At 41.6% G+C, this 19,548-nt stretch overlaps 1 protein-coding gene across 2 annotated transcripts in view; it reads left to right on the top strand.

Moving 5' to 3' along the window:
- PAK5 (p21 (RAC1) activated kinase 5) overlaps positions 1 to 19,548 on the top strand; it is a 302,315-nt gene that overhangs the window by 174,590 nt on the left and 108,177 nt on the right. The gene's annotated exons all lie outside the window — the stretch shown is intronic.

The following is a 19,548-nucleotide window of genomic DNA, read 5'->3' as shown; positions in this document are numbered from 1 at the left end:
TCGGTGGTGATGTAAGATCCATACTTTACTTACTCAGAAATATTCTGCTGGATGTGGACTCCAAAATGTGTCCCTGCCTTACATTTTTAAAGGGCAGTTCAGTTTATGCTGATTCTATATATTTTATAATTCTGATGGAAAGTAGTAACCGTAAGACTCCTGCCATTTTAGAAGAGCCAGAACATCCCCTCCTCTTCATTCTCTAACAAATTATCCAAATTAAACAGTATTATTAATTTGGATAGGAAAATGCATTTGAACATTTTTCAAAGACTTGAATTGCAAAGGGTTATTATTTCACATCACAAAGGGAGAGAAGTGACAATGCTATTTAAATAACCCTCGCTAGAATCTTCATATTAACTACATTTTAGAAAGAGCTTCAGGATTCAGAAATTAGAAGCTTTAATTTAGGCAATATTTTCATCCCCTTACCAGGGTGAAACCCTACCGGTTGCCGACATATCCTTAGGACTACAGTTCCTGTTTCGTCAGGATATTGGATTATCTGAGGACAAAGTAATGCCCAATGATACATTCTGATGGTTTAAAATAAAGAACTATGATTCAATGTATAAAACTGTACTGTAACTTCGTAGTAATTTTAATTTATTTATTATTAATATAAAGAGAACAGATTTCATCTATTTCATAGATATAATTCTAAGAACATAATACTTCCCTCCTCCTCCTTCCCCTGCTGAAATTTTTTCTTTTAATTTTTGTGATGACATGCCATCAGTTTATTTTATAATCACAGGCTTAATGCTCAATAAAATTTAGTATTCAACAAGTAAGAAGTATAAACACCTCTGCTCCAGAGTAATATAGAGAAGGGCTATAAACAATAATCAACTCACAAGATGTCAATTTCACTCTTTTTTTTTTAAGATTTATTTATTTATTTGAAAGACAGAGTTATAGAGAGGCAGAGGCGGAGAGAGAGAGAGAGAGAGAGGTCTTCCGTTCGCTGGTTCACTCCCCAGATGGCTGCAATGACTGGAGCTGTGCCAATCTGAAGCCAGGAGCCAGGAGCTTCTTCCAGGTCTCCCATGTGGGTGCAGGGGCCCAAGGACTTGGGCCATCTTCTACTGCTTTCCTAGGCTATAGCAGAGAGCTGGATCAGAAGTAGAGCAGCTAGGTCTCGAACCAGCACACATATGGGATACTAGCACTACAGGCAGTGGCTTTACCTGCTACTCCACAGCCCCAGCCCCAATTTCACTCTTATACATTGACCTTTTGTATTCTCTATTAGTTACTACAAATCAGGAAATAGATGAAATTTTTGGATCTGGCTTATTTCACCAAGCATAATAGTTTCCTTTGAGCCACCAAGCCCACTTTTCTCCAAAGACTCTAGCAAACTCACATACAAACAAACATAGTGTTTCATTTCATTATTTCCATATCTGACCATTTCTGTCATAGACTGGCTCATATTTATGCAGAATGCTACATGCATCAGCATTCTTACTAGAATGTTGTCTTGAAGAGCCAAAGGGGAAAATTCCATAAGGGCTAATTAAGGAATCAATTGATGAATTATAATACTTTCCATTTTATAAATGCTATGGATCTGTTTAAAATATATGTGTACTGATATGGAAAGAAAGCCAATGTTTGTTTTGTTTTTTATAAACATAACAGCAAAAATTATTTAAATGTCAGAAAAAGCAAATCCCATACAGTGTATATCATGTGGTTGTATTTATGTACAAAAAACTCAGATTGTTACATGGACATCATAAACAAACAACAAGAGGTCCAGGTTTGTGATTATACAATGGAAGGGGTATTGCAGCTGACTTTTAGCTTGTATTTAGTGTGCTGCATTTCTGTTTACACTATCCACAGTCAGCATGTGTTCATACATTGCTTCTGTAATCAGAAATCATCGTTTTTTATGGCGTGATAGTTTTACAGGTTTCTATGAGAAATCAGAAAAAGAGAGGAATTCTTAGGTTCACAAATAGCCTACCTGAGGAAGTTACTTTATTTATTTATTTATTTATTTATTTATTGACAGGCAGAGTTAGGCAGTGAGAGAGACAGACAGAGAGAAAGGTCTTCCTTCCATTGGTTCACCCTCTATTTTATTTTATTATTATTTTTTTTTTTTGACAGGCAGAGTGGACAGTGAGAGAGAGAGACAGAGAGAAAGATCTTCCTTTGCCATTGGTTCACCCTCCAATGGCCGCCGCAGCTGGCGCGCTGCACCTGTCCCACTGCACTGATCCGATGGCAGGAGCCAGGTACTTATCCTGGTCTCCCATGGGGTGCAGGGCCCAAGTACTCGGGCCATCCTCCACTGCACTCCTGGGCCACAGCAGAGAGCTGGACTGGAAGAGGAGCAACCAGGACAGAATCTGGCGCCCCAACCGGGACTAGAATCCAGGGTACCGGTGCCGCAGGCGGGGGATTAGCTTAGTGAGCGGTAGCACCGGCAGTTACTTTAATTTTTTAAAAAATTTATTTGAAAGGCAGAGAGACAGAGACAGAGAAATTTTGTATCCACTGATTAATCACCCAAATACCCATAACAGTTGGGTAAGGCCCTGCCAAAGCCAGGAGCCTAGAACTCAGTCTGGATCTCCCACATGAGCAGCAGGGACTCAAGGACTTGAGTCTCCGCCTTTCACATGTGCATTAGCAGGAGGCTGGAACAGGACTAGAACCTAGGCATTCTGATTTGGCATGCAGGCATCCAAAGTGATGCCTTACCCACTGTGCCAAAAACCTACCTCTTTTTAATTTGTTTTTATAGAGGTCTACATTGTGGTGCATTGGGTTAAGCCACCACCTGTGATACCAGCATTCCATATGAATGTCAGACTCCTAATGCACTTAGGAAAGCAGCGGATGATAACCCAAGTACTTGGCTCCCTACCACCCATGTGGGAGATCTGGATGGAGTTCCAGGCTCCTGGCTTTAGCTGGTCTAGCCCTGGCCATTGGAGCCAATTTGGGACTGAATGAGCTATTGACGATTGATCTCTCTCTCTCTCTCTCTCTCTCTCTCTCTCTCTCTCTCTCTCCCCCCCTCTCCTCTCTTATTCTCTCTGCCTTTCAAATACATAAAATAAATATATTTTAATTTTGTTTATTTTACTTAAAGGCAGAAAGAGAGGAAAGATGGAGGGAGGAAAAGAAAGGACTGGGGGAGGGAGAGTGGGAGGGAAAGAGAGAGAGAAGCTACTTTTAATCTGAGACTAAAGAAAGAATTAGGGCGGGACTGGAGGTGGTGGGAAGCCTTTAAGAAACTGAGGTAACTAAGAATATGAGATTTAATGAAGCAGTAAAGGGATTTAGTGGTTAGAGGAGTACAAAGGGTTCTACCCCAGGGAACCTTGTGAGTTCTGATAAGGAGTTTGGTTTTGTTTTTAAGGGCAATGAGAAGTAATATAAAAGGTTTAGGAGAGAGAGAATAGAATGAAAATTTACATTTTAGAAGGATTGGTCTGCCTGCAGGATAGAGAACTACTGAGAATGGGGCTAGTTGAGTTAAGAGAAACTTAGCTAGATGATTTTGTAATAGCAAAAAAAGGGCCAGCGCCGCGACTCACTAGGCTAATCCTCCGCCTTGCGGCGCCGGCACACCGGGTTCTAGTCCCGGTCGGGGCGCCGGATTCTGTCCCGGTTGCCCCTCTTCCAGGCCAGCTCTCTGCTGTGGCCAGGGAGTGCAGTGGAGGATGGCCCAAGTCCTTGGGCCCTGCACCCCATGGGAGACCAGGAGAAGCACCTGGCTCCTGCCATCGGATCAGCGTGGTGCACCGGCCGCGGTGGCCATTGGAGGGTGAACCAACGGCAAAGGAAGACCTTTCTCTCTGTCTCTCTCTCTCATTGTCCACTCTGCCTGTCAAAAAATTAAAAAAAAATAGCAAAAAAAAAAAAAAAACAAAGAGAGAGAGAGAGAGATGATGGTGGCATAGACAGTGTGGTGGCAGTGAGTATAGTAGGCAAAATAATGCCTCCCTCAGATGTCCAAATCCTAATCCCTGAAATCTATGAATATGTTAGGTTCCACTACAAAGGTGAATTAAGGTTGCAGGTAGAATTAATGTTGCTACTTAATCCGATCTTAAAATAGGGATTGGCCAGATGGGCCCAAAATAATCACAAGGACCCAGGACCCTTAAAAGTGAAAGGGCAAGACAAAAAGAAGAGTCAGAGGCCAGTGGGAAGGAATGGAGGACAAAGAGAGAGGCAATGTTCATGGCTTTAAGTATGGAATGTATGTACCAAAGAATACTGGGGACATCTAGAGGCTCAGCTAGCCAAGGAAATGGATTCTCCCCTAGAGCCTGCACAAAGGGACCCAGCCCTGTTAATACCTAGATTTTTTCCCCATGAGATCCATGCCCTATTTCTAACCTCCAGACCTGTGCAACAAAATATGTTGTCTAAGCTACTAAGTTTGTGGCAGTTTGTTTAAGCAGCAATAAGAAAGTAATATAGTGAGAATTTAGAGGATTGTTTAGAAATAGCGGACATTTGTATTGTGCACAAGAATTTGTGATCTTTGGATGAGCAGGATGATGCAGATGGGGAAGTCAAGGTGGAATCTGAGAACTTGCTTCAGAAATTCAATGCAATGGTAGTGCATGCCATATAGGATTGTGATGGGTAGAAAATGAACAGGTAGACTGAACAGGAAGATCATAAGTAAACTTTTAGATATGCTGACAAAATGCAAACAAAAACCACAATGAGGTTTCCCATCACTCCAGTTAGGATGGCTCTCATACAGAATTTAAAAAAAAAAAATGCTGGAGAGGATGGGGGTAAAAATGTACCCTAATCTACTTTCGCTGTTAATGTAAACTAGTACAATCATTATGGAAGACAATATGGAGATTCCTTAGGAATTTGAAAATAGATCTGTTACCAGGGAAGCAAAGGGTCCTTGTCTTCATGCAAGAAAGAATTCAGGCATGAGACAGAGAGTAGTGGAAAGCAAAATAGCAAGGTTGGTTAGGGTAGGGACATCCGTAAGAACAGATGAGCGCCTCTCCAGACAGGACCTGCGAGAGAGTGCACAGTGCACATTTAGGTTGGGGTTTTTAAGGGGATGGGTCTTGCCTTCCCTCCCCCTCTCCTTCTTGTTGGGTGTAAATATGAAAAATTCCTTTCTTAGTTTTTCCCTGAAGTTACCAAACAGGGGAAGCCTGGCTGGCATCACCCCACCTTAGAGGAAGGATGGTTGTCAGGTAGAAGGGGCAGGACCCCCTGGAAGGTCATCAGGATCCGGGCAGGACATTTGAAGTGCAGATACGGGGCTGCACCTGGAAGGTTATTGGGATGACTTTGAGATGCGGATGCTGGACCTAGATGTCAATTCCTTAGGCCTTTGTCACACACACATAAGCTCATTTCTGACTTCCTACCTAACAGATCTACCATATGATCTGTGATCCCACTCCTGGGAATTTAACAAAAGGAAATGCAATCCGCATATGAAAGAGTTATCTGTACCTCCATGTTTATTGCAGCTCAACTCACAATAGCTAAGATATGGAACCAACACAGATGTCCATCAACTGATGGCTGGATAAAGAAAATGTGATCTATATTCATTGTGGAATGTACTATTCAGCCACAAAAAAGAATGAAATCCTGTCTTTTGCAACAAAATGGATGCAACTGGAAATCCTTATGCTTAGTGAAATAGGCAGTCTCAAATAGACAAATATCATATATTTTCTCTGATATGTGGCAGCTAATGTAGCATATAAAAATATGGGAATGAAATAGATACCTTGCGATATGATTGTAGTGTTTAGCTCTTGTTTATATTCTTTTGGAACTGTGGTCTTCCTATTTTTTACTTGGTCAATATTATGGTTAGTGGTGAATTAAGCCTGTGATTATACTGTGAATTAAAATTATGACTTTGTAAAAATTAATGAAAGAAGAGAGGGAAAGAGGGGGATTTGAGGAAGGAGAGAGGGAGGGAGGAAAGTATGATTATTTTCTTAGCATTGTAACCTATGAAATACATGAAATCTGTTCTCTTTGTATTAATAAGAAATAAATAAATAAATAAAACAATGGATTTTAAAGTAGCATCAACATAGTAAGCACCAAAACCAAACCAAACCAAAAAACTGCAGCAAACTGTGTTAAATATTACAATAAAAGTTCTATTTTACCATGGTCTTTTCCTTTACTATGACTTTTTACTTTCTCTGTTTGCCAAGAATCTAAATACGAGTACATAGCCAAGGCCCCCTCTCCACAGCTCCAGATCTATGCTTCTGAATCTCCTCTTGGATTCTTTCAAGAGTGGATAAGGAGTTAAGTAAGATCAGAAAGGCCTGGTAAAATTGAATGTCTAGACAGTGTAGAGTAAAATGAATGGCTTTGCAAAATACAACTGTGGCCATGGATTCCAGAATCATAATAGAAGAAGAAAGCTTAGCTGTGAAGAAACCAGCAGAGAGATAAAATCCAAATATTTTGATTAGATAGAAAGGCCTAAGAGAGTCACAAATGTAGAAAAGGGCAAATACAACACAAGGAGTCAGCCAGAAGGTTGGAGTCAGAGCCACAAAAGGAGCTGTTGAGAAGGCAGGTGCCATAGTTGGATTAGGACTCAGGTCAACAGAGCACAAAGGCACAAAGCACAAATCAACTGGATTTGTGCCTGTGCAATAGCAGCAGAGACCAGATGCCAGAATAATCTTGCTGACCCTACATAATTTGAAGTGATTTTTCTGGAGTTGAAACCATCCAGGAGAATACAGTAAAATGCCCCATGGTTCATATCCAGGAAACACTGCAGTAAAATAAACCAAGGAATGCAAACCGTGTCTTTGACATATAATAGTATTTTTTTCTTAGAAAATAACTTTATTATTAGAATATTATAAACTCATTCCAAGTAATTTTTTTGTTTTTTGCCTGGATCCTAAATATGTAATTCAAGATATATTTTCCCTAAAAGGAACACAAATGAAAGCCTGTTGGATCTTTTGGATTTGATTCTGAAACTGTAGCAAATGTGTATCTGAGCAATTACATCTCAGTAAGAAGATGGTGTGCTTGGCGCCCTCCTTTCTGCAATACAAGTTCTGAAACAGCCATCTTTCTTCTACCAGTGACAGGCCAGTCATTAAATCTAAATTATCTGAACACAAGTAGGTATTTCTGAGGTACTTAAATATCCATTATTACATTTACCAAGCTCTTCAAAATAGATCTGAGGCAAAGACGAGAAATAACTCTTTATAAGGGAGTCCATGAGAAAAGACTCACTCTTAAGATGTACATTAAATGTGCCATTTTCGTCTTTTTCTTTTCATTTCCAGTTTTCTGTGTGGCTGGAAACCTTGAATCTAGTAATTACATTAACTCCTCACTCCAGCAATAGAACTGAAAACAGACCCCTAATTAGGTGTCAGAGCCAAAATGTAGAGGTGAGCTTTATTAGACCCACACTGTAGAGAGGGGACATGATCAAGAAGATCTTTCAACTCTCCACATCATTTCGTTTCCCATGACATCTTTAGCATTGCCTTTGTCTGCTAACTACATCCTCCCATGCAAGTCATAATTCCTCAGACATATAGGCTGTTTGCTGTTATTAGTATTATTGAAAGTATACTTAACATAAAATTTACCTTTGTAAGCATACAGTTGAGTGGAATTAAAATGCATTCACATTGTGTACAACCATCTATGCCCTCTATCTCCAGAAACTTTTTGTCCTTCCAAATTGAAACTCTGTACCTGTTAAACACAAACTTCTGATTCTCTACTTTTCTCAGCCCCTGGAAATTGCCATACTACTTTCTGGCTCTATGAATTTGTCTGCTGTAGTTACCACATATACATGAGTAATTCAAAAACTTCATAGAAAATGAAATTAAAAGATAAGTTTATTTTGGTGCAAAAATTTTGAAACTATTCATGTAAGGAGTCTTCCAAATGAAAAATGTATATTATGAAAAATTATTCATGGATTTCAGACACTTTTTTTCACCAAAACAAGCATCTTTGAATTCTATTTTCCAAAAAGCTTTTGAAGTACCTTCATACATTGAATAGTACAGTAGATTCCATTTTTCTGTCTGGCTTATTTCACTTAGCATAATGTATTCAAGTTTTGTCCATGCTGTAAAATTTGTCTCAAATATCTATTTCATAATTTTGAATAAGCTAGAAAATTAATACCTTGAGAATTTGTGTGATATGGATCCAAATCTATTTCAAACCTCTGATGAGCAGGTCAACAGTTTGAAAACTAAAGTATCGGCTGGCGCCTTGGCTCAATAGGCTAATCCTCCACCTAGCGGCGCCGGCACACCGGATTCTGTCCCGGTCGGGGCGCCGGATTCTGTCCCGGTTGCCCCTCTTCCAGGCCAGCTCTCTGCTGTGGCCAGGGAAGGCAGTGGAGGATGGCCCAAGTGCTTGGGCCCTGCACCCCATGGGAGATCAGGAGAAGCACCTGGCTCCTGCCTTCGGATCAGCGCGGTGTGCCGGCTGCAGCGCGCCAGCCATGGCAGCCATTGGAGGGTGAACCAACGGCAAAGGAAGACCTTTCTCTCTGTCTCTCTCTCTCACTATCCACTCTGCCTGTCAAAAAAAAAAAAAAAAAATCACTGATATTACTGACTAGGCTCTCTCTCTCTCTTTTTTTTTTTTTTTTGATTATTTATATATTTGAAAGTCAGAGTTACAGAGAGGAGAGGCAGAGAGAGAGAGGTCTTCCATCTGGTGGTTCACTCTCCAGATGGCCACAACAGCCGGAACTGCGCTGATCCAATGCCAGAAGCCAGGAGCTTCCTCTAGGTCTCCCATACGGGTGCAGGGGCCCAAGAATTTGAGCCATCCTCCACTGCTTTCCCAGGCCATAGCAGAGAGCTGCATTGGAAGTGGAGCAGCCAGGTCTTGAACCGACGCCCATATGGGATGCCGGTGCTTCAGGCCAGGGCGTTTAACCCACTGCACCACAGCGCTGACCCGTAGGCTCTCTTTATTAATTAGGAATGGCAGGGGGTGTAAAAGCAAAATATATACATATATATATTTAAATAAATGTAAAACAGGTCAGATTTCTAGCAAGAATTTTTTCAAGTGGAATGCATATTTCTAAAACTGATTTCTTGAACTAAAAACATTAGAGAATAAAAAAATATACATTAAGAAAATTTGTGGGCCAGTCAGCATGCTTACTGTCAGATAATTTTAAAATACACCTGCAGAGTTATTTCATTAGTTACTAATCTTACTCATGTAAACATTTTTCCACATAACTATAAAGAATATACCTTATAGATTTACCCTCTCTGTACTCCTTCCACAGCTGAAGCCCTGTGAGCTAAGATGAATTTTAGAAATTCCAGAAAGAAGTGACATTAGTTCATGTACATATGGTTTCCTTATATGCCTCCATTTGGACATCTTTCACAAGCTGCACTTCACTTTTGGGGGATTAAATTAAAAGGATTTTGCTGATATTCAAAAACTTTTGCAAGAACTGAAAACTAAAAACCAGGGTGTTCAGGTTAGAGATCAACTCATGATTTAAACACCTTAATGAAAAAATCATCTCTATGAAGGCTTCCCATCAATCAAGATGTGGATCCAAATGCACTGGCAGCATTTAGAAACCCACGTTCTCAGATGATATAAATTCCCGAGGATAGCAGCTTCTTATATCCCTTGTGAATAGTTACTGTCGATATAACTCCAGAACAATGGTTGATCACCCTTTTTCTGTTCTACTCATGTAAATCAATCTCTTTTTCTGATCATTAATTCAAAGGATTGGTTTTTTGTCAGGTTTACTCGAGTATATTCTCATATGCTCATTTTTTAAGAAATGTTTCTTTTTAATTGACTTTAATATATCTCACGAAAAAAAATACACCAAATGTGACTGACAAAAAAAAATGTAAGAAATTCAGTGGTTCCCAGACAAACCCCGTCATAATCCCATATTCTTTTTTTTTCCCCAAAAAGCCACTAGGAAGGACATTTCTTCAGTTTTGTCAGTTTTTTATCAATTCTTTATATATGATGAAATATGTGTATTACTGCATATATAAGTTTTAGACATCCATATCCTTTTGCCTTCTGCTACAGTAATAATAATTCTTCATTATTATTATTATTATTATTCACAATTGGCCCACTTCCTCTGTTTTCCCCAATTTTTTTGGTGGGTGTGCTGTTTTTGGCTAACTCAATAAATGGCCATGTAAAATAAAATTTTGAAGATTTTTTTTTCTTTATTTACCAATAAGCCAAGAAACTATATGATAATGTTCCAGTTTTTGTTTTTCCCAAAGTTTCTTGTCCTTTTCTTCTTTCTATAATAGTTTCTCTGGAATAATCCTTTATTTTTTTTAAGGAGCTTACATCTTGCATGGTGACATGTATCTTAATTGTTGTCAACTTATCTCCAAGTTCTCTGCAGTTTTATGATGTTAAATGGTATTTGGAAGCCTCCCCTTGAACTACACACACACACACACACACACACACACACACTGCACCTAGTTATGCACCTCCAGGCTTGTTTCAGGTACACAATGATTAGCTTTGTCTAAAATTCATTTTTGTGAATTTGGTTACAGTGAATGTAACCCCAAATCGATAATGCAACAGCACTTGGCAATCTGGTGATCAAGCATTGCCCACACCACATTGATCCAACCACGGTGACCCAGTTTCCCCAGTACCTGGTGACAAACCCTCAATGGTTGCAATTTTCCAGGAGAGATGACTCCTTTTAGTCTTTAATCAAATGACACAATAAGTGGATCAAAGATAGTTCCCAAATTAATTGTTTTATTGCAGTGCACTCAAAAGCAGAATATATAAAAGCAATATATGAAAAATAGGCAAAAATAAATAGGTGAAAAAATAACTCAAGCACAGAATACTAGTAATGAAGAAAACATTATGTATCCACGAAGGAGATTTTCTAAGTGGTCTGGAAAAATAATTCCCTTCAGGGTGGTGCTCAATGGTTGCAGATCGCCATCAAGCCATCAGCGATGCAGTCAAGGGGCCTTCACTGCCTCAGAGCCTCCAGGGACTGATATCTTTTCAGAGTGAATATCCTCAGAGAGTGGAGTTATGGGGAGATGTAGCTCAGATGGCAATTTGCAGACACTAGTACTGATGTCTCCAGAAGGGGTACTGTCTTAGCTTGAGTTGTCAGCCTTGGAAGCAGAAGTCCTAGACCCAGACAATCTCATTTGCATATGGGCACACACTTGTCCATGTGGCTATTAGTCAACCTGTGTGAAGTAGGGGCCTCCTTGCTATTCACCGATCGCTTGTCTCAGTTATTGCATTATTACAAGAAGAAAGTTCAAAATGGAGCTGGCACTATTGAAGCATAGTCATATGAACCCTAATTAAAATATCAATTTACTTAGATTCACAAGAATCATACCACAGCAAAACACACATCACAACCACCTATAAGAACAACATCTGGAGTTAGGTAGACTTTGATGCAAATCCATTTCTGCTTTCTGTTAACCATGCAGCCTGGAAAAATAAGATTGTTTGATGTCCCTAAGCTTCACTTCCCACACCTGTACAATGAAGGTAACTACCTCACAGAATTGTGAGAATTCTATCAGAGAATGGCCACCACACTGAACCCAGAGAATGTCTGGTGCCAGGAAATAAGCACTTCTTGTTAGCTAGGGGCATGACTGTTGTGCTATTTTCAAAGAGTTTCTTCAATATCTCATTTAGTTTCCCTGACTGTTGCAAGGCGCTAGACAAATCTGGAGTCATCTCCATTTACAGAGGAGGCCATCTAATTTCAGGGAGGCTGCCAGGGCCCGGGGGCATATCACATGGCAGAGCTGAAGCAGTATTCAAGCAGTGGCACATGCTGTAACAACCTCGCTCAGGAGCTGGCCTGTGTGGGGCTGAATCCCACTTCAGATTCTTCCTGCTTGTGCAAACTTGGTCACATTCTTTAACTTCTCTGGGCCTCAGTTTCATTTTCTGTGAGTGGTGACAATAATAGTCCTTGAAATATAAGTGACTGTGAAGCATGTATGTGAGTTTATACGTGCAGAAGTGTCTGGTGTATGACGAGTCCTGAGTAAAAATAGTGTAAGTAGTTTCTTCTGGTCCCTAACAAGGTGGTATGTCACTACGCCAAGCTAACTCAAGTGGCATCAGGTGCTGCTTCTCTTGCCTTCTATTCCTTTAAATTCCTGCTCATTATCCAAACTGAGACTTGAGTTAGAAAATGCACCAGGAGCTTTTTTTTTTTTTTTTTTTTTTTTTTGACAGGCAGAGTGGACAGTGAGAGAGAGAGACAGAGAGAAAGGTCTTCCTTTGCCGTTGGTTCACCCTCCAATGGCCGCCACGGCTGGCACAATGCGGCCGGCACACCGCGCTGATCCGAAGCCAGGAGCCAGGTGCTTCTCCTGGTCTCCCATGGGGTGCAGGGCCCAAGCACTTGGGCCATCCTCCACTGCCTTCCCTGGCCACAGCAGAGAGCTGGCCTGGAAGAGGGGCAACCGGGACAGAATCCAGCACCCCGACCGGGACTAGAACCCGGTGTGCCGGCGCCGCAAGGCGGAGGATTAGCCTAGTGAGCCGCGGCACCGGCGACCAGGAGCTTTTATACTCAATATAGCCTCAGTCCTTAAAGCTGAACACCTGTAAGACAGGATTGGTGCTGCACTGTCCTTTAAATCAGGTTGAGTGCAGCGATTACCAGAAAGATGACAGAGGATAAGCAGGGCATTGGAGTCTGGGGATTTGGCTTGACTTTGGTCTCTTGGTTCAGAATAAGAACACATGGTGACCAAAGCCATCCATCAAAGCAGGATTCTGAGGGTTTTAAAATTTTATTTAAAATTTATTTGAGGTATAGTGGGTAAAGCCTCTGCATACAGTGCCGACATCCCATATGGGTGCCGGTTCAAGTCCCGGCTGCTCCACTTCCAGAGCTACACAGAGAGAAAGAGAGACAGAGAGAGATCTTCTATTCGCTGGTTCACTCCCCAAATGCCCACAATGGCCAGGGCTAGACCAGGCTGTGAATCCAGAAGCCAGGAGCTTCTTCCACATCTATTACATGGGTGGTGGGTCCCAAGCACTTGGGGCCATCCTCCAATGCTTGCCCAGGGGCAATTGCAGGGAGATACACTGGAAGTGGAGCAGCTGGGACTCAAACTGGCACCCATATGGGATGCCAGTGTCACAGGCTGCTGCTTCACCAGCTATGCCACATGCTGGCCCCATGTAGGTTTTTGCAAAAGGTTTTCAGAAACAAAGATTCCGGGATTTGCTTAGTATCCTCCTCTAGGAACATAACCACATATTAGCATAACAAAGACCCCAAGAAGCTCCACAAAGGAAATTTCTGTAACCTATTGCCTCCCAAACATATTTGACTGAGGAACAAATTCTTCCCCTATTGCACTCACCAAAAACTTTACCTTTCACACAGCTGGTTTTCCCAGGAAGAACACTTTAGTTCATGCTGTGTCAAACTAGCAGGCAAGTGTTCATGTGTATGTTTAATGCTGACTGAAACAAAAAGATGAAATTCCTAATTGTAAACCTGTGGTGACTTTCCTGTATTGAAAGAGGACTACTGGGGCTGGTGCTATGGCATAGTGGACTAAGCCTCTGCCTTCAGTGCTGGCATCCCATAGGGGTACCGATTAGTGTCCCAGCTGCTCCTCTTCTGATCCAGCTCTCTACTATGGCCTGGAAAAGCAGTGGAAGATGGCCCAAGTGCTTGGGCGCCTGCACCCAAGTGGGAGACCCGGAAAAATTTCCTGGCCCAGCTTCAACTGTTTGCAGCCATCTGGGGAGTGAACTAGCATATGGAAGACCTCTCTCTCTGTTTTTCCCTCTCTTTGTAATTGCACCTCTCAAATAAGTAAATAAAATCTTAAAGAAAAGAAATATGGTTATTTAACTATTCTGGAAGTAAGTAAGTATGCTGGAACTCTGAAGCAGAATGAGGCTTTCCATGCCCTGGTTTTCTGTGGGTTCTACACAGTTATCGTCAGAGCTCCTGGCAGAGTAAGCAACCCTTCAGCCTTTATGTTCTCAGCTTCAGTCTGTAGTTTCTTAAAAGGGGGTTTTTCTAGAGAGATAGTGAACAGCATTAAAGAATCTAATGGTTACCTTTGTTGGAGCTCACCATGTCCACCAGTAGGGTTCCCAGGAGGGTAAGAGGCGGTATCTGGCAGAGAAGGTAAGTGCAAGGCCATGGTATACGGCCCAGTGATTAAGAGCATGTGCTTTGAGGTTCCGAGTCTCCAGTTTTGCCAGTTTGTAGCCTGGGCTCTGAGCATCTGTTTCTTCTTCTGTGAAATGGGGGTGATAATAACAGTCCTGTGCAGAAGGTGTAATATAGCAGGCTTGAGACTGCGTCCATCTTAGAAAGTCTGTCTCTGCATTTAGTCAAATGTGTGCTTCACAGGAATGTTGATTCCTCTGTAACTCTTAGAAAAGCCTGTTTGCTGGGCTTGTCCTTGGTTGCCATCTGGGAACTTGGATTGTAGGATGATTCCCAGCATTCTCTGATAAAAATGGCTCGTGCTGCCTACACCACTTATGCAAGCAGCATGGTTTATGCTGAACCCCTGCTTTCCTTCTGGACTCTGAAATTTTGGTACAGACAAGGTAGAGGGTGCTTATGCAGCCAGTACCAAATAATTTTCAGGCAGTTTCCTTTTTTTTTTTAAATTAATTTATTTGAAAGGCAGAGTTACAGAGAGGCAGAGGCAGAGAGAAAGAGAGAGGGAGATAAAGAGAGCTCTTCCATCTGCTGGTTCACTCCCCAGATGGCCACAACAGTTGGAGCTTTGCCAATCCAAACCAGAAGCTTCTTCTGTGTCTCCCATGTGGGTGCAGAGGCCCAAGGACTTGGGCCATCTTCTACTGCTTTCCCAGGCCACAGCAGAGAGCTGGATTGGAAGTGGAGCGGCCGGGACTTGAACCGGCACCCATATGGGATGCCGGCACTGCATGAGTAGGCTTTACCCACTACACCTTAGCACCAGCCCCTTCAGGCAATTTCTAATGGGCTTCCCTGGTAGAGAGCATTTCACATATGTTGTCAGAAGTCAATACTGAGTGGGGGAAAGGATTATGTCCTGAATAAATCCACTGGGAGAAGACCTTTGAAATCTTGTATCTGGTTTCCTTCAGACTTTTTCCCATGCCCCTTTTCCCCTTGGTAGTTTCTTTTCATTTTATTGTAATAAATCATTGTCATTAGTGTGAATATTTGCTGAGTCTATTAAAATATCGAATCATAGCACACCTAGTTTTGTGGATCTTAATTGGCCTTACTTGCAGTTCAGGAATTAAGCAACAGTTGGGCTGCTTCATAGTTCAGAATGCCACCCAACCATGACCACACGGAAAGTTTATATTTATAGCCAGCAAAAAATAAGTGATATACAGAAAATGGAAATGAGGTTCAAAAACAGCATGATTGGTTACAGTTCAAGTCTGTGTTATTTGAACACAGTTTGAACAGTTGGCTGCTTGTGATTGGCTGACACTCAGCTACTTGTTACAAGAGTAGGTGACATGCTGTTTACAACTTGGGTTAGGTTCCCATGAACTATGTACGGAAAAGCATTTGAGCAGAGAAAGATTTAAACTAAACTTGAGAGGTCTGTGAGTCCTGCTAGTCAATTATCAAACTTAGGGTTGATCTTTTCCTATAAACTTTGCTATAGGGTTATGGAGAGTGTGAGATGATACATACTGAGCATTAATCCCATACCAGGTACAGACTAAGTATGGACACGTGAGAGAGAAGAAATAAGCCACCAAACACAGCCTGACTTCCTTGCTTGCTATCCCTTGGCTGCACAGTGCTAAATGGCACTGGGCCCTGTCTTTCACTCAAGGAGAGGCTTCTTCACTACTAACAAGCTAGGAGCCACTGCTGGTGGAATCTCACTACCCATCTTGGAGATTCTGTCTCTGCATTCAATCAAGCACATACTTCACAGGAATCTTTTGTAAGATTTATTTATGTGTCTGTTTATTTGAAAAGCAGAGCAAGAGAAGGAGAGAGATTTTGTATTTGCTGGTTCACTCCCCAGGGATAGGCTGAATCCAGAACCAACAACTCCATCCTGGTCTCCTACATGGGTAGCAGGGGCCAAATCACCTGGGCCCATCATCTGCTGCTTTCCCAGGCATGTTAGCAGGAAGCTGGATCAGAAGCAGAACAGCTGGGACTTGAACTGGCTCAATGAATTTTAAATCTTTAAATTTTAAATCTTTAAAAAATAAACAGGAACAATTCATTGATTTTTTTCTTATTCTCTCACTTGAATGGCATAACAACTACTGGGAAATTCACAATCAGGAAGGGAATAGTAAGATAATTTTATTTGTGCTTCTAAAAATATTTGGCCTAGCATTCTCAGTTCTTGCTGATGTATATATACAAGCAAAAAATCACTTCTCATATGATTTTTCAGAAATAATTTCTGTTTAAGTAGTGATAGCTGAAATTTATAAAATGCCAAGTGAACTCAGCCAACAGATGACTAAATTATATTTTGATGTTTACTAAATAATACTGGGAGATGATATACAAAGCCACTTATTGGAGTAATTTCCTACTACTGAAAACATTTCAGAACTTCAACTAACCAGTTAGTATCACAATCAAGATTACTTTGAGCTAACACAATTGTGTAACAGCCCAATATTAATACCCAGATCAAATATTGTCGCTTGAAACTTTGAGGCAGCTAAAATTCAAAGAGAAAAATGATGAGCATCTGAAAATGCAAGGTGTAGGATGACAACCAGGTGTTTGCTATTGTGTCGCTCCCCCTCTTCATGGAGGAATGACACTAAACCCTGCCTAGGCTTCATATCCGAGTCACGGCACCATTATGTCGCTCCCCGTCTTCGTGGAGGAACGACACAGGACCCTGCGCTGTTCTTTCGTCTGCTCGGCCCTCCCCGGGTTTGCTGCTGGTTCTTCCTGGGTTGGCTACCGACCCTTCCACCTCCGTGGAGGGGCGGGCCCCCCTGCCACTTTCCCCACTTCCGCAGGGGAGCGGCACACCGTCGGCCGGCTCTCTCGGAGGCTGCTCAGGTGTTCCTTCAGATAGATGTTCCCCTTAGATGTTCCTGGTGCATGTTGTCTCTCTCCTCCTTTATAGTCCTCTTCCACCAATCCCAACTCTGCTACCCACACGCCGAGTACGCTGCTCTCCTCCAATCAGGAGCAAGATCAGCTCCTGCAGCTCAGTCAATCAAATTGGCGAGAGGCAGCTGTGTAGAAGCTGTTTACTCCTCTCCCAGCGCCATATTGTGGGAGAGCAGATGCATAGAATAAGTCTTAATTCCAGTAACTTAGTCTAGTCTGAGTTGCTCCCCACACTATTGGTCAGATTTTTCTATGCGCAAGATCTACTCCCAGACATAGTGGTTTAAAGCAACAACCATGTATTTGTGTTTGCATGTTTGAGTCCAGCTCACCTAGGTCTTCTGCTGGTGTTGACAGGGCTCACCCATGTGGCTAGCTGGGCAGTTTGGCTTCTGGGTGTTGGCTGGTTGTTGGCTGGATGACAAGGGAAGGCAATATCTCTTGTCCTCGCCTGGCTGTGTTCTCGTGTGAACTTCAGATTCCACAAACAGAAAAGCACAAGCCCTGCTGTTCAAGCACATTATATGTCCCTATCATAGTTTCTTTTGTCACATTGGCCATGGCAAATTACATATCTGAAACCAGAGTCAGTATGGGAGAGACCTACCCAAGGGCATGGACACTGTGGACCATTCCTGAAGCAGTCTACCACAACTGGGATCCTTTATTTCTTTACACTTTAGGGTTTGGGGTGGTGTGAGGGGCAGAGGGCCAGTGTTTAAAATTAGCTGACCTGTATCTATTTATTGACTTTTAGCAAAGAAGTTTCTAAAGCTTTTAAATTAGAGTTATGTTTCCAAGAGGGACAGTAATACATCAAGGTATTTTGAGCCCTTATTCTCTTTTCATTAGTTTTTCACTGTTGCCTTTCATTATTTTCCCAAAATAGTCTAAAGTAACAAACAAGAGGAGTGTAGTACATTTTGATGGTGACTGGAAGGTTAAGGCTGTGAATGATCTGCTCATTTTTGAGAAAATATTTATCCAGGCAGGGGATGGAAAATGATCTTGAGAAACTAGAAGGCAGCAGGAAGAGACTGGTTGGCAAGCAGAGATAAATGGCTAAAGGGCAAACAGAAGTTTTAATGGAGGATGAACAGAGATAGAGAAGGCAAAGGGGAGAGTGAGGGAAGATGTTAATATCTGTGGAGCTCTGACCTAATGTGATATTTACTGAATAAATGCCCTGTTCAGTCCTTTCAGTCTTCTCTTTTTTAAGAGATTTATTTACTTATTTGAAACACAGAGTTACAGAGAAAGAGAGGCAGAGAGAGATCTTCCATCCACTGGTTCACTCCTCAAATGGTCACAATGGCTGGAGCTGGGGCTAGGCCAGACTGAAGTCAGGAGACAGGAGCTTTCATCTGGATCTACATGTATTCAGGGGCCCAAGTACTCAGGCCATTTTCCTCTGATTTCCTGGGCACATTAGCAGAGAACTGCATTGGAAGTGGAGCAGCCCAGACATGAACCACTGTACATATGGGATGCTGCTGCTGCAAGCAGTGGCTTAACCAACTATACCACAGCGCCAGCCTCAGCAAATTTTTCTTGAGCTGAAATGTCAAGGAATAGTGAACAACCAGGCAGCACTGTTCTTCTCATGAGTCTTACATTTAAGTAGGGAAAACAAAGCATACAGTTACATGGAATTAATTAATCATAAGTACAAAATGCTATGAAGAATACACTCTTAGTAATTCAGGAGCATATAACACACAAATTCTGGCCTAAGTATGGAGATAAGGCTTCCTCAACAAAACAACATTTACCCCAAAACATCATGTTTTCTAATGCTCCAAGCTGACCCCTATTGTCCTGTTTATAAACAAGTAGATTGAGAGAATATAAAGCCATTACCCAAGATCACAGCTAACACGTGCCCTACCCAGTATTTAATAACAGAATGTTATTACTTTGCCTATTTTACTTATTTTCTAAAGAGAGTATTGCTCCTGGAAATGTTTTAACTAGGTAAACTGTGCCACTGCAAACAAGTAAAATATATTGTACAAAATTTTAATTACAGTGTGCAATGAGAAGTGAGTCTCCCTCCCTGCCTTGTTGCCTGGATTCTCTTCTCTAAAGGCAGTGTCAGTCAAGTTTACTGTTTATTTGTCTGAAGGCATGGTTAATACTTTTAGCTCTTACTTTGTCCCAGATGATTTTCCAGGTGCTTTACAGATATTTACTTGTTTAATCCTAATTATAATTTTAGGTGGTGAATTTCATTATTAACCTGTCATGTACACGTACATTTGATTTTTTCACGTATGCATACCACACTTTTGAGATGCTTCTCTCTATGTGCTCATCAGTTTTTGCTTTGATAATACCACATAAGAAACCAGTTAACAATCCCAGTAGCTTTACTGCAAACTGCTTTTTCACTTGTGAGTCAGCTGAGGCTT

This window comes from Oryctolagus cuniculus, chromosome 11 (assembly GCF_051225735.1).
Source record: "Oryctolagus cuniculus isolate XC-2025 breed Fujian yellow rabbit chromosome 11, ASM5122573v1, whole genome shotgun sequence".
NCBI classification, from domain to species: Eukaryota; Metazoa; Chordata; class Mammalia; order Lagomorpha; family Leporidae; genus Oryctolagus; species Oryctolagus cuniculus.
Note: the sequence above shows the minus strand (reverse complement) of the source record. Positions and strands in the feature narration are given on the sequence as shown.